Source organism: Schistocerca americana, unplaced genomic scaffold (genome assembly GCF_021461395.2).
Source record: "Schistocerca americana isolate TAMUIC-IGC-003095 unplaced genomic scaffold, iqSchAmer2.1 HiC_scaffold_227, whole genome shotgun sequence".
Classification (NCBI taxonomy): Eukaryota; Metazoa; Arthropoda; class Insecta; order Orthoptera; family Acrididae; genus Schistocerca; species Schistocerca americana.
The window spans coordinates 254,713-269,878 of record NW_025725936.1 but is presented as its reverse complement, the minus strand read 5'-3'; the positions used below and the strand labels follow the sequence as shown (position 1 = coordinate 269,878).

The 15,166-nt window shown below is 40.9% G+C and overlaps 1 long non-coding RNA gene across 1 annotated transcript; it reads left to right on the top strand.

Moving 5' to 3' along the window:
- The first annotated feature begins 5,976 nt into the window (after positions 1-5,976).
- Positions 5,977-13,684, top strand: LOC124575174. The gene is made up of 3 exons (XR_006972310.1): positions 5,977-6,064; positions 7,463-7,599; positions 13,399-13,684. It is a non-coding gene; the product is annotated as an uncharacterized LOC124575174 (long non-coding RNA).
- The last annotated feature ends 1,482 nt before the right edge of the window (positions 13,685-15,166 follow it).

Here is a 15,166-nt window from a genome sequence, read left to right as displayed (position 1 = left end):
ATGAAAGTTAATAATTTCTGGTCAGTTACAAAAAATACCTGCGACGTCAACACACGTACTCTAAGTCGTAGTTTTTGGAACACTGAAGAAAGATCGATATTCATATGCCTGATATTCATTGACGCATTGTCAGCGTGTTTTCAGAAAATTCGTTCTTGTGAAACGCAACCAGCTCTTCATTCGCAAGTAATAATGAGTGTTGTCGACGAGGGATCTCAAATTGATTCCATATTTCTAGTCTTCCAGAAGGCTTTTAACACTGTTCCTCATAAAAGACTTCTAATCAATTGCTTGCCAATGATGCATCACCTCAGTTACGTGACTAGACTCGTGCGCTCCTATCAAATGGGTCACAGTTCGTAGTAATCTACAGAAAATCATCGAGTAAAATAGAACTATTTCAATTCAATCTCGTACTTATTCTTCAGTAACGATTGTGGTAACTCTATGAAGAAAAACACGTCCGGTTTCTATAAAACAGAACTATTATCTGGCTTTCCCAAAATAAGAGTTATAGTCTTCTGCCCTCCCTAACCTATGTAAACATTTTAGGAGGCAATCTTGGTAGCCCTGTTAGACTGTTTGTAGAAGAAGCTATCGTTTGCCCTCTAGTGAAGTCTTTAGAATATCCAAACCATTTCCAAAACCGACACTACATCTACATCTACATCTACATTGATACTCCGCAAGCCACCCAACGGTGTGTGGCGGAGGGCACTTTACGTGCCACTGTCATTACCTCCCTTTCCTGTTCCAGTCGCGTACGGTTCGCGGGAAGAACGACTGTCTGAAAGCCTCCGTGCGCGCTCTAATCTCTCTAATTTTACATTCGTGATCTCCTCGAGAGGTATAAGTAGGGGGAAGCAATATATTCGATACCTCATCCAGAAACGCACCCTCTCGAAACCTGGCGAGCAAGTTACACCGCGATGCAGAGCGCCTCTCTTGCAGAGTCTGCCACTTGAGTTTATTAAACATCTCCGTAACGCTATCACGGTTACCAAATAACCCGGTAACGAAACGCGCCGCTCTTCTTTGGATCTTCTCTATCTCTTCCGTCAACCCGACCTGGTACGGATCCCACACTGATGAGCAATACTCAAGTATAGGTCGAACGAGTGTTTTGTAAGCCACCTCCTTTGTTGATGGACTACATTTTCTAAGGACTCTCGCAATGAATCTCAACCTGGTACCCGCCTTACCAACAATTAATTTTATATGATCATTCCACTTCAAATCGTTCCGCACGCATACTCCCAGATATTTTACAGACGTAACTGCTACCAGTGTTTGTTCCGCTATCATATAGTCATACAATAAAGGATCCTTCTTTCTATGTATTCGCAATACATTACATTTGTCTATGTTAAGGGTCAGTTGCCACTCCCTGCACCAAGTGCCTATCCGCTGCAGATCTTCCTGCATTTCGCTACAATTTTCTAATGCTGCAACTTCTCTGTATACTACAGCATCATCCGCGAAAAGCCGCATGGAACTTCCGACACTATCTACTAAGTCATTTATATATATTGTGAAAAGCAATGGTCCCATAACACTCCCCTGTGGCACGCCAGAGGTTACTTTAACGTCTGTAGACGTCTCTCCATTGATAACAACATGCTGTGTTCTGTTTGCTAAAAACTCTTCAATCCAGCCACACAGCTGGTCTGATATTCCGTAGGCTCTTACTTTGTTTATCAGGCGACAGTGCGGAACTGTATCGAACGCCTTCCGGAAGTCAAGAAAAATAGCATCTACCTGGGAGCCTGTATCTAATATTTTCTGGGTCTCATGAACAAATAAGGCGAATTAGGTCTCACACGATCGCTGTTTCCGGAATCCATGTTGATTCCTACATAGTAGATTCTGGGTTTCCAGAAATGACATGATACGAGAGCAAAAAACATGTTCTAAAATTCTACAAGAGATCGACGTAAGAGATATAGGTCTATAGTTTTGCGCATCTGCTCGACGACCCTTCTTGAAGACTGGGACTATCTGTGCTCTTTTCCAATCATTTGGAACCCTCCGTTCCTCTAGAGACTTGCGGTACACGGCTGTTAGAAGGGGGGCAAGTTCTTTCGCGTACTCTGTGTAGAATCGAATTGGTATCCCGTCAGGTCCAGTGGACTTTCCTCTATTGAGTGATTCCAGTTGCTTTTCTATTCCTTGGACACTTATTTCGATGTCAGCCATTTTTTCGTTTGTGTGAGGATTTAGAGAAGGAACTGCAGTGCGGTCTTCCTCTGTGAAACAGCTTTGGAAAAAGGTGTTTAGTATTTCAGCTTTACGCGTGTCATCCTCTGTTTCAATGCCATCATCATCCCGTAGTGTCTGCATAGGCTGTTTCGAGCCACTTACTGATTTAACGTAAGACCAGAACTTCCTAGGATTTTCTGTCAAGTCGGTACATAGAACTTTACTTTCGAATTCAATGAACGCTTCACGCATAGCCCTCCTTACGCCAACTTTGACATCGTTTAGCTTCCGTTTGTCTGAGAGGTTTTGGCTGCGTTTAAACTTGGAGTGGAGCTCTCTTTGCTTTCGCAGTAGTTTCCTATCTTTGTTGTTGTACCACTTTGGGTTTTTCCCGTCCCTCACAGTTTTACTCGGCACGTACCTGTCTAAAACGCATTTTACGATTGCCTTGAACTTTTTCCATAAACACTCAACATTGTCAGTGTCGGAACAGAAATTTTCGTTTTGATCTGTTAGGTAGTCTGAAATCTGCCTTCTATTACTCTTGCTAAACAGATAAACCTTCCTCCCTTTTTTTTATATTCCTATTAACTTCCATATTCAGGGATGCTGCAACGGCCTTATGATCACTGATTCCCTGTTCTGTACATACAGAGTCGGAAAGTTCGGGTCTGTTTGTTATCGGTAGGTCCAAGATGTTATCTCCACGAGTCGGTTCTCTGTTTAATTGCTCGAGGTAATTTTCGGATAGTGCACTCAGTATAATGTCACTCGATGCTCCGTCCCTACCACCCGTCCTAAACATCTCAGTGTCCCAGTCTATATCTGGTAAATTGAAATCTCCACCTAAGACTATAACATGCTGAGAAAATTTATGTGAAATGTTTCCAAATTTTCTCTCAGTTGTTCTGCCACTAATGCTGCTGAGTCGGGAGGTCGGTAAAAGGAGCCAATTATTAACCTAGTTCGGTTGTTTAGTGTAACCTCCAACCATATTAATTCACAGGAGTTATCCACTTCTACTTCACTACAGGATAAACTACTACTAACTGTATCTGCATTGTGCGAAAAGTGACAATGGTCTCAGAATAGATAAACTATAAGGTCACCCAAATGAGTAAGAAAAGAAAGCCATTAAATTTTGGTTACACCAGAAATTACACAAGTTTAAAAGCTTCCAGTTGAACTAAGAATCTGTGAATTACTGTTAAGGACAATTTAAATTGGAAAGCCCAGATAGGTAACGTTATGGGGAAGACACCACATGGACTGTACTTCACCAAGACTTAGAAGGTATAACATTTCTACTAAAGAGACTGCTTACAGTACCCTTATACGTCCTTTGCAAGTCATTAAACGAATGGCGATTTCACTGCGACAGGATCTTCTCACGAAATTTCAGTCACCAATATTTTCCCTTAATGTGAAATTATTTTAGAGTCGCCTACCTACATAGGGAGAAATGACCATCTTAATAAAGTAAGAGAAATCAGAGTAGCTACAGAAGTATGTGTATGTAATTGTCTATTTTTCTCACGCGCTGGACCAATTTCTTGTGCATCAAATACTTTGCCGAACTCAAGCAGTGTCGTTATGGTAGCCACACGTTTGTCAGTGGCATATCTCAGGTCATCAGTTGGTACCGGGTGCTTACTTAAATCCGACTGATATATGCGGTATAAGTTGTACAAGTTTATCAGCTATGATGTGATATACAGCTATTGATTTTTTCTGATTTTTACCAAAGCTACAGAAATCCTTTAACAGGACGCAGGGCTCGTATTGTTATACTGAATTGAATGTTTTTTGTATGGAGCCATGAAACAGAAGCTCAAAAATTTAGCAACTTTCTTGGAAGCACTGTTTATTTGGAGCCTTTGTATTTCTACAGGGTGATTCACGAGGATATGCTAATATTTTCCTATGTTATTCTATAAGTAAAACTAAAGAAAACAGTGCAGATAAACACACATCCGAAAATGTTTAGTTACGGCGTTGTGGCTAGTAAAATATTTTGTCGGGAATTTAGCAACGTCGCTAATTTGAAGCCATGACTGTACGAGGTTAAAGCAAAGCGTGATTTCCATTCATTTTGTTTTTATTGATCAAGTGGATCTAATAAAACATGTACCAGACGTGTATCTGCAGTAGTTTTCCATAACATCCAGAGAAGTGAAGACGTAATTTCGTGAAATTTTAATTTATTAACTACTTGGCCTAATTCGTTGTTTAAATTCCCGACTATGCACAACGTTTTCAACAGAAGTAGTGGAGAACTTAATTTAAAAAAAACAGGGTAATAACGTTAAATGAAACTGTGTGAATATGTCTGATAATCTAATTACATCAATACAATAGCACCTGTGAATTCATGTTGGATGTTCTGGAAAACTACTGCACGTCTGGGACATGTTTTATTAGATTCAGGAGACCAATAACAACAACAAAAATCTGAAATCGTGCCTTACTTTAATCTAAAAAAGGTTTTGCTATGGTTTCACATTAACGAACTTGCTAAATTATACGGAACAGCTATTATTAGCCGTAAATAAACATTTGCGGACCTATCTTCATTTGAACTTTTTTCTTTACTTGTACTTGCAGAGTAACATATTAAAATATTTCCATATCTTTGTGAACCATGCTGTAGGCAGTCCGCTTTGGACTGTCACGATCGATATATCTAACGTTCCTCCAAGTTGTGTGACTAAATTTGTGCTGTGTGGAGTAGACAATGGATATTAAATTATGCCCTCAGAGTTCTGTTGCTTAAATATTACCATATCTTTTACACTGTCAAACTTTCGCTGCAGCTACCTCTGTAACAAACTTCCTGGCAGATTAAATCTGTGTGCCTGACCGAGACTCGATCGGGACCTCTGCCTTTCTCGGGCAAGTGCTCTACCATCTGAGTTACCCAACCACGACTCACGCCCCGTCCTCACGGATTTACTTCTGCCAGTACCTCGTCTCCTACTTTCTAAACTTTACGAAAGCTCTTTTGCGAACCTTGCAGAACTAGCACTCCTGAAAGAAAGGACATTGCGGAGACATGGATTAGCCACAGCCTGGGGGATGTTTCCAGAATGAGATTTTCACTCTGCAAGGTTCGCAGGAGAGCTTCTGTAAAGTTTGGAAAGTAGGAGACGAGGTACTGGCAGAAGTAAAGCTGTGAGGACGGGGCATGAGCAGTGCTTGGATAGCTCAGCTGGTCGAGCACTTGCCCGCGAAAGGCAAAGGTCCCGATTTCGTGTCTCGGTCTGGCACACAGTTTTAATCTGTCAGGAAGTTTCATATCAGCACCCACTCCGCTGCAGAGTGAAATTCTCATTCTACATCTGTAAGTGTTTATTGCATGCAGTGAGATGCGTGGGGTGTAGCAGCAACAATCTCAAAATGTTGCGACTACACAATCTTCTTAGCTATATTATGGAGAGAGTTTCTCCTAGTAAGTTTCTGTTCACGCCTCGAATTAAGTTAAATTACTCTTATAGACACAGAAGTGAATGTAATTCCCATTGAATGGATGACAGTTTGGTAAATTATTACAGATTCTGGAACTGTTTTCTCACAACTCAGAGGTCAGTTGACCATAGTAAATACAGGAAAAGCATCGAGATACAGTACTGTGAGACTTTTGATGTGTAAAGTGAACATTTAGTAACTGTTTAGGTCTCTCATCTAAATAAGTTCAATTTTCTGTTGTGAATGATGAATGTACTGGTGCAATTGCGTTGTATGAAACATATTAAAACTACAAAACAATTCCTTTGCGCAGGAGCCATCTCTGCACAGGTGGTATGTCCCAAGGAGTGCCTAGGGCTGGCAGGAGGGCCTCCGGTTGCAGAAGACCAACTGCAGTCTGGTTTGTATATTAGCACTACATATGTCTGAAAAATGTACTAAAAGAAATATTTTTTTAAATTAATTGAGTAATTATTAGTGTCCGCAAATCGGTCTAAGCTGTTTCGAACAAACACAGCTGCCTCGTGGTATTGATTATAACATGGGTTAAATGGTTATCACAGGTAACAATTAACACCATCAATAGCCGAATAAGTTGCACACTTAACAGGTATTACCTGAGCCCGGTTTGTCGTAATCGTTGCTATGAATTAGTAGATACACTAGTGGAAACTCACCGAACTACAACCAAACTAACTCTTAACGTATCCGCCTCTTACAAGTAAGGCCGTTTGTCGTAAGATATCACTTACAATTTTCGTACAAAAACCCATTTACCCAAAGACGGCACTAACCTTGCCTTATCCAGCTGAACCGCAGTGACCAACATACGTTTTTCCTTATTGCCACACTTCAGTATTTGACAGTAAATAACGTGCAATGCGAAAACACAATGCAGTTCTTATCGTAGACTTCCCAACAAAAGGTAACACTTAAATACGCACACACTTAACGGCGTTTAGAAAACTTCATAAAACACATACAGTGAAACTCAGTGCTCGCTCGGACATGGATATCATTAACTCGAGTTCTCGGTGAATCCAAACAGATACAAACTTGATCGAGTGAGGTTCGCGCGACTCTCTCCGTCGGAGGTTCGCGTCCTCCCTTGGGAATGGGTGTAAGTGTAGTCCTTACCGTAACTTATTTTAAATTATATTCAGTAGTGTGTAAGCCTAGGAACCGATAACGTCAGCAATTTGGTCATATAGGAACTTACCACAAATTTCCAAAAAATAGTACATCCTTGCTTAGTCCCGGTTCCTTAACCGTTTAAACAGAACCACAGAGAGATGTGCGTAATTGATTCCCCGTCAGTACACTCTCTCAACTAATCGTGCAATCCCTGATATAGGCTATCAGTACAAGCTATCAGGCTAATTCCGCAAATCCAGAGATCTCAATGCACAATTGATAGTAAAAAACACCAGACAGACAAACTAATGATAACTTATACTCCGGGCAATTTGCATGCAGAAAAGAAAGGTAAACGTCCCGAACCACAAATTACACCTCATTGCACTAACATCGTAAGCTAATCAGAACGCACTTTCCTTAATTGACGGAAACGCACCGACGCGCACAAAACTCACAGCAAAAGATGTAGATTTCGGCGTGTTGTTGCCTGCACCAGAAACGAACACTAAAGTAGAGCTGGTGGAATGTAGCTGATTGTAGCTCCTGCTTTCAGCATCCGTAAGTGGATTACCACGTCATCGGGTAGCTGAAAGAAGCGATTGTAAACACTTTTACTTCCAGGAAAATACTCAGCAGTAACTAACTCAACTTTCCTGCACAGGACGCGATTGGAGGGACCTGCCCAGTCAAAGTCTACAAGCGCCACTTCCCGCCTCAGCGACCACAGCAAATAGCAAGCCGATACCCCTGGATAGCAACGTTAGCGAAGAGTATAATCGATGGTTGTCGTATTTTAAGGTAATTAGTTTAACACTAAGTGCATGTGGTTTTTTTTAGGAGTAGTCTGAACTTTACTTCTTACTCATTGAAGGCGTTGTGTCCCAAACTCGAAGGCAAATTTAAATTCCCTGACGGAAAATATGTCACAACACCAAGAATAATTAATGTGGAGGACGGTGGAGCTGTTGTGTGATGATGCTCCATATGGGTTCGATTGGAGACAGATGTGATGATAGAGCAGGCTGGGGCAACATGTCGACACTTTGTAGAGCATGTTGAGTGAAAACAACTGTATGTGGGAAATACACCCTGGAACGCTGTTCATGAATGGCATCACAATAGGTTCAATCTACAGGTTGACGTACAGATTTGCTGTCAGAGTGCGTTGGATAGCCATAAGAGTACTCCATCTGATATATGAAATCGCATCGCAGACCATAACTCTACGTATAGGTCCATTGCGTCTAGAAAGTAGACAGGTTGGCCGCAGGCCCTCAAATGATGTCCCAGTAACCAACACACAGCCGTCACTGGCAAAGAGACAGAGCCTGCTTTCACCAGAAAACACGACAGACTGCCACCGCGCTGTCCAATGGTTTGGGCACAGCGGAATGCACGCTACAAGGCGTCTGGCTCAGAGCTGTCCTTGAAGTAACAGATTTATAACAGCTTCCTATGGCGCTATGATGTCAACCGCTGCTGAAATATGCCCCAGAACTACACGCCGAACGTATGGTCTTCGTAGTGCCACGTAGCCATCCGGAGACCGATCTTCTTGCGACTGTTTAATCTCGTGACGACCGATTTCAGCAGTAGCGCAGAGTGGCTACGTTCCTGCCAAGTCTTTCTACAGTATCGGAGACGGAGCATCCAGCTTCTAGTACTATATTACACGACCTCGTTCAAACCTAGTCACCATAAACGTGTTCTTGACTAACAGCAGCACACCGTGTCCACTATCAAAAGTAACTAGTGCTCACGGCTGCTACAGCGTGTATTTAGAGTAGCTCTGATGTCTCACAACTATTTCTTGGTGTTGCGACTTTTTCCGCCAGTGAAGGCTAGCCAAGGCTCGCACGATGCCGTGTGGTATATTTTGGAAAATGGTACGCCTGATAGTGTCGATACCTATTGCTTCAGAAGGGATTCTCATTACAGCTTTTCTAATTTCGGAAATTCTTCCTCGAAATCTAAGCTCTCGTACAGTGCCACCTAAGGTATGCCATATTTTTGCATTGCAGACTTATTGCTTTCCCCGGTTGAGCAATTTTCTGTATCCTTCGTAGCACCAGCTAGCATCATACCTGTGGATGAATATTTGACATAACTGAAAGTTTTGTATTATTCGTATATGAGCCATGAACTTATTAATAAGTTTCTGGATCTTTGCTCAGTTGTTGGTTCACTGATTATTTGATGTTACAGCGTTTATGAGCACTACCCTCCAGAGATCCACGGTCGATGTGATTAATGTTCCCATAAGCTGCGTGGCCGGCCATAGGTGGCCGAGCGGTTCTAGGCGCTACAGTCTGGAACCGCGTGACCGCCACGGTCGCAGGTTCGAATCCTCCCTCGGGCATGGATGTGTGTAATGTCCTTAGGTTAGTTAGGTTTAACTGGTTCTAAGTTCTAGGGGACTGATGACATCAGATGTTTAGTCCCATAGGCTCAGAGCCATTTGAGCCAATACTATTTGAGTAATACAACCCAGTACGTTTTCCTTGTCGGCAAGCGTTTACCAGAGACAAGTGCATTGTCAGGAATGTCTCTGGGGAGCATGATTTCACAGCTTTTATCCTCTATATACGTAAGTGATCGGACAGGCTACAGAGATTTACGTCTTTCTGCTGATGATTCTGTGATGTACGGCAAGGTGTCGACGTTGACTGGCTGTAGGACGACGCAAGATGACGTTAACAGAATTTCTAGTTTGTGTGATTAGTTGCAACGTGCTTTAAATTTAGAAAGATATAAGATAATGTGATCGAGTAGGAAAAAAACAATTACTGTAACTTTAGAATACAGAGTTAGTCGTGTGGTGCATAACACACTCATCGATTCAACATCTAGGCGAAAATTTACAAATCAATATGAAATGGAACGATGAGGTCAGGGTTTTAGCAGGAAAGGCGAATGATCGACTTCGGTTTATTGGAAGGATTTTGGGTAAATGTAGCTCATTTATAACGGAGGCGGCATATAGAACGCTGGTGCGACCCTTTCTTGTGTACTGCTCATGTGCTTGGGATACTCACCAGGTCGGGTTAAAGGAAAACATCGCAATAATTCAGATTCGTGCTGTTAAATTTGTTACCGGATGGTTCGATCAGCAGGGAAATATACTTTGTGGACTCAAATGAGAACCTCGGAGGGCAGACGGCGCACTTCCCTCGAGGCACCATCCCAGAAATTTAGAGAACTCGGTTTTAAGGCTGACAGCAGAACTATTCTATTGCCGCCATCGTACGTTTCGTGCAAGGACCACGAGACAACAGAAGCTGGGTCTCGTGTGGAGGCTTGTAGACAGTAGTTTTGTCCTCGCCCTATTTGCGAGTGCAATAGGGAAAGAAATGACTAGAAGTGATGCTGTGTAAACGAATAAGAGGCTGAACGTTTACTGTGAAATAATTCTCAAGACTTATTTTGTTTAAACGACTCAGTAAGTGCATATGCTGAAGTGAAACATGAGAAACATTTCTCGCAGAAGTGGTCTATCGCTGCATGTGCTTCATAAATTGGCTATAGTGTCTTCTTTTTTAAAAATCTAGTAGTCACGAAAATGATTACAGCGATGTTTGAAATGTGCACGTGAAACTCTCTTGAATCGATCTTGATCGATGCTGAAAAATATGCAAATCGCGACAGGAATGACTCGAAAAAAAAATTATGTTATAATATGTTATGTATAAAGTGTATCACTAAGATCGTTTATCAGGCTATTTATAAAGGAATCCTGGAACCGTATCTGTGTAACTCTGACTTCATTTCATTAAGGTAAATGCAGGCACAACACCTAGCTGTGTCAAAAAATGTTGCCCAGGAGACGTAACAACACCGCAGCTCCTGTTGAAGGCCTGAAACAAACTCAGTTAGATTCATATAAGTTTTAGTGCATTGTGAAGGCTGTGATTGTCTTAGACGCTTCTGCAAACGGTATCTGATATAAGCCTGGTTTAGGTCCAGTGTAATTAATATCTCTGACTTATCGTAGCACGAAAACATGAATGGAAGTCTCGTAGTGAAATAGACTGGAGGATTACTTTGTAATTCATTTCTCTTTAATCAGCTGCTGGCCAAACCCCGCCTCATCTTTTCAGAACTAAAAATATTAGTCAATATAATGATGACACAAAGTCTAATTATTCCTTCACGTATCAACTAACCGATATTGGCTAAGGTTGTGTCATCCGTGAGGGTAAGAGTCGGTATGACTGTTACCTTTTCTTCACGTTATAACTGACATCAGTTTCGTCGCTCCCAAGTCATCAGTGGGAACGTCAGGAAAGAAATCCAGTAAGTATATGGCCTTCTCGATTGACAAGTGATCGATCTCGACGTCTTCCTTGCCCCCAACGGAATTACCAATGGTATCGTAAGCTCACAAAATTTACATGTTTGTGCTTTGTAAAGCTACCCTCTGGCTCGAATGTTTTGTCAAATAACAGCCCAAAGTTTGCAATACTGCTAAATGACTTCCCCCTCTCACGCGGAATTTGAAGTTAAATAGTGGTATTTAATCGGAGTCGCTTAGTAATAACATCTCGTCCGAATTTTCCATCTTACATGTACCCACATCTGAAACCAATGACGGAATTTTTCAAGTTGAATCGCTATTCCGGTAACAATTCTCGCTGACTAAGGAAATTTAACTGCGTGAGTTAAAGCATACACAGTTTTTTTTCGCATATAACGCAAATGAAGGGAACAGTAGCAGTAAATCCTGCTGTCCTACTGCACATGTCAGACATAATAATTAAAACAGTTTCCGTTCCGTGCAGCTAGTCACTAAGACATTGCACATTTTCCCTTACGTACCAGCTGGCAAACTCACTTAACATGGTTGGTACTCACTCACCCGAAACATTTCGGCACTAATTCTATTCTCATTACCGCCCTTACCCAATAATGTCTCTACCTACAGCTTATTAAACTCGATTCTATCTTGTTCATCAACAGCACCACGAAAGCAAAAAGTTAAATAAAGTACAGATAATCTTAGCTGTTGTGGACTTTTACTAACAGCCTACATTTTAAATAGATGACGTGTAACTAGCGTTCAGAAGTTGAAAATATTTAATATGACTGTCGTTGTAGCAAGTCGTATGGACTACTAGTATACTACTACAACTACATTTATCACTACAACTTAAATTTCTGAATTAACTTTAAATGATAAAAGTTTAAAAGTACTGTAGAATATGGCACAAGCATTCTTGGGAACCAGTATACATTTTTTTCAAAATTTTTAAATATGAAGTACATGACTAGATTATAGTACTGACGAGAGATGGGTGTAAAGTACACCTTCCCCGTTGGTGCCGGAGGAATTTAGTTGTAGGGAGGACGGTTCCAGTTCTTCGAAGAATGAAAGTAATGTCAACTTGTCTACAAACGTCATTTCAGTAACAGACACGGCTGTAGTCATACATTCCCCGCCCGACGTCGGCAGCATGCCGGTTGATACAACACTTCATTTAAACTTCCGACATAGTAACATTCCTACTTATTTTTAATTCTGAACTCAGTTTCACTTTTCTCGAAGCATTAAACGTAACAGCTCTGAGGCAGACACGGTGAAACAGACCACTTCAAATAGAACGCCGGCCACGCATCTTAAACATAGAATTAATAGAATGTAAAGCTATTATAAAATATAAGGCACATAGTGTTCTCAACCACACTCCGCTGCCACTACAGAACTCAACCAAGGAGAGTGGTAGTAGTGGTAGTACTGAGTTGGTTTTATATATATATATATATATATATATATATATATATATATATATATATATATATGTGTGTGTGTGTGTGTGTGTGGGTGTGTGGGTGTGTGTGTGTCTGTGTGTGTTTGGTTTCGCTATATTTATTAAAATCCACTGCTTGGTATAAAAACAACCTCGCAGTCATTCAACTCCTCAATAAGATAAGCTTCAGAGACGGTAAACAGGAAAAGAAATCACACAATAAGCTTTTGAACATCATAATAAATTAAAATCCGACACCACTGGAACGGTACCATGTCCATCGCGGCATAATTCTTGACGTTTCCACAATGTAAATCATGAATCTTTGCCTATTGTCAGTTTGAAATTGTTAATTGTTAACTCTTCACCCACGACGATAATACAACACTTACTTGAACCGTAATAGTTTTTCTGTGATGCCTCCTCGACACATAGACTTTCTGTTGTGTCAAACTAAGAAGAGATATTAAAAGACTATGCCTTGGTCAAAAACGTTTACTGATATATGCCGCCTTTCGCAATTGAAAGCTATGCAGTATTCATACACTTTGCCAACAACGATGGGTGAGAACGTAGCAAACAACCCCATTTATAAAATACTGATTGACATTTGTGCACGATGAGTGTACAGACGGTCTGTTGCTGTTCCTATCTCTCTGCTATAGACGTGCACAGCAACAAAATAGCTAAGGAGACACTTCCTGCAAACGTAACATACAGGTCCTTGTGTATTCTCTGCAATTCTTATGCTACATTCGTTGATATAAGAAGTTAATTGTGGAACGTGATGATGGCTCGAGATATGATACAAACAAAGTAATAACCAAGTTCTTTTTCTTGTCCTCCTCTCTAGCGTCCAGGGCTTCGTCCATCTAGGGGCTAAACCACGACGCAAGAAGGTGGATGAGCTCTTACAAACCAACAACCTCACTGACGTACAACGGCTACTGACAATTCCAGGCCTGTTGCTGTTCACCACCGTAGTAATGATAACATCTTCACTAATAAATGCAGACTATTTGCTACGATATCTGTCGCTCTTTCAATAATACGAGTAATAACAGCACCATATGCAGAAATAACTCGCACGAATATTAATTTCCACAATTCTATTGGAAATAAACTACTTCTTTTCCTCATGATGATTTGATTTATTTTGTCAATTCATCCCAAAACTTCAGTCTCAATAAATAAGCTCTTCCTTTCACATTTTTCCTAACTGCCTACAACAAAATATCCTCGTTTCCACACTAGTTCAGTCATAAACGACTGATCCTTGCTTTGTGCAATACGAAGTTAACAAAATAGAAGTTATGACTGTGATTAACAATAACACTGGTCAATCATTACTAAGGTATTAAAAATTGTAATGACACACATAGATACCTGCATTTCACCCAGTACAACTAAAGAAGCAGCGAAGTGCCACAGAAACAGTACAACTAAAGAAGCAGCGAAGTGCCACAGAAAGAATACGACCGTTTGATGAAAGATATTATCCAGCAACAAAATACAAACTTACATGAAAAAGAATTCGTTAGAAAAGAGAAAATTTTGTTTACGATGAATATACACACCAAGGGCATTAGTTATAGGGTCGTAAAAGGTAGGAGAACCAAAATAATGCCAATCAGAGAGTTCAGATAGAAAAATGCAACTAGAACGCCATCTGAAATCACTATTTCGTAAACAGCAGCACACCTTGCCTTGTTAATTCGCTTAAAGTTCTATTTCAGTTGACAGATCGCAATTTCACTCATGGGACCGTCTCCTCAAACTAAATACATAGGGTTTTCTTTCAAACCTAAGCCCCAGTTTGGTACTAGGTCAGTTTGGGAAACCATGTAACCCTGACTGCTGCTATTATCGGAAATAATCAGAATGACGGTATACAATTAATAGTAGCTATTAGCAACGGATGATCCAGTCTCTGACGACGCCCTAATTCACACTCTATCTCTCTTCAGTCCTCTGAAACCCTACTCCTTTCTTATATTTTCATAAAGTCAGAAACTTCCTCATAACAAATCTGAAATACAAATCGTCAAGTAGGAAGGTATTTACTGTATTGTACTGTAAAAATCATCCGACATTACGGTAAACAACATTGTCAACAAAGTATATGAGATAGGATATTTGGCGATTTGGGAGAAGAAGATATTGCAGGTCTTGTAAATAAAACCGTTTTAAATCCAAACTACACTGCAAGGCCAGCTTATGTAAGAGAGTCGCTAGAAGCTGCACCATAATGACACTCGGCGCCCAATCTCATGGCAAAACCACTTGGACTCCGATACCTTTTGAGGAACGTCTGAAGCAGACACACACAACCTGCACACTCTCCATGCCTATGTTTATCAGGCGAATACAGCATTCACTATTGAAGGTACCTGGCGACTTAGCAGAAGATTTTATTCAGTGCATTCATTCTGGGATTAACACATTCATGCTAGGACTCGATTTACAAATTTTAACATCTCGCTTGCCAGACTCAGACCTGTGGTGTTGCTGTCACCTGTGGGAGCCACACGGCATGGCCCAAAGGTGAGTAAATTGTGTATATCATGGTGTTGCATGTGAACTAATAAATTCACCTTGGTTCTTTGAACGTTAGTACTGCT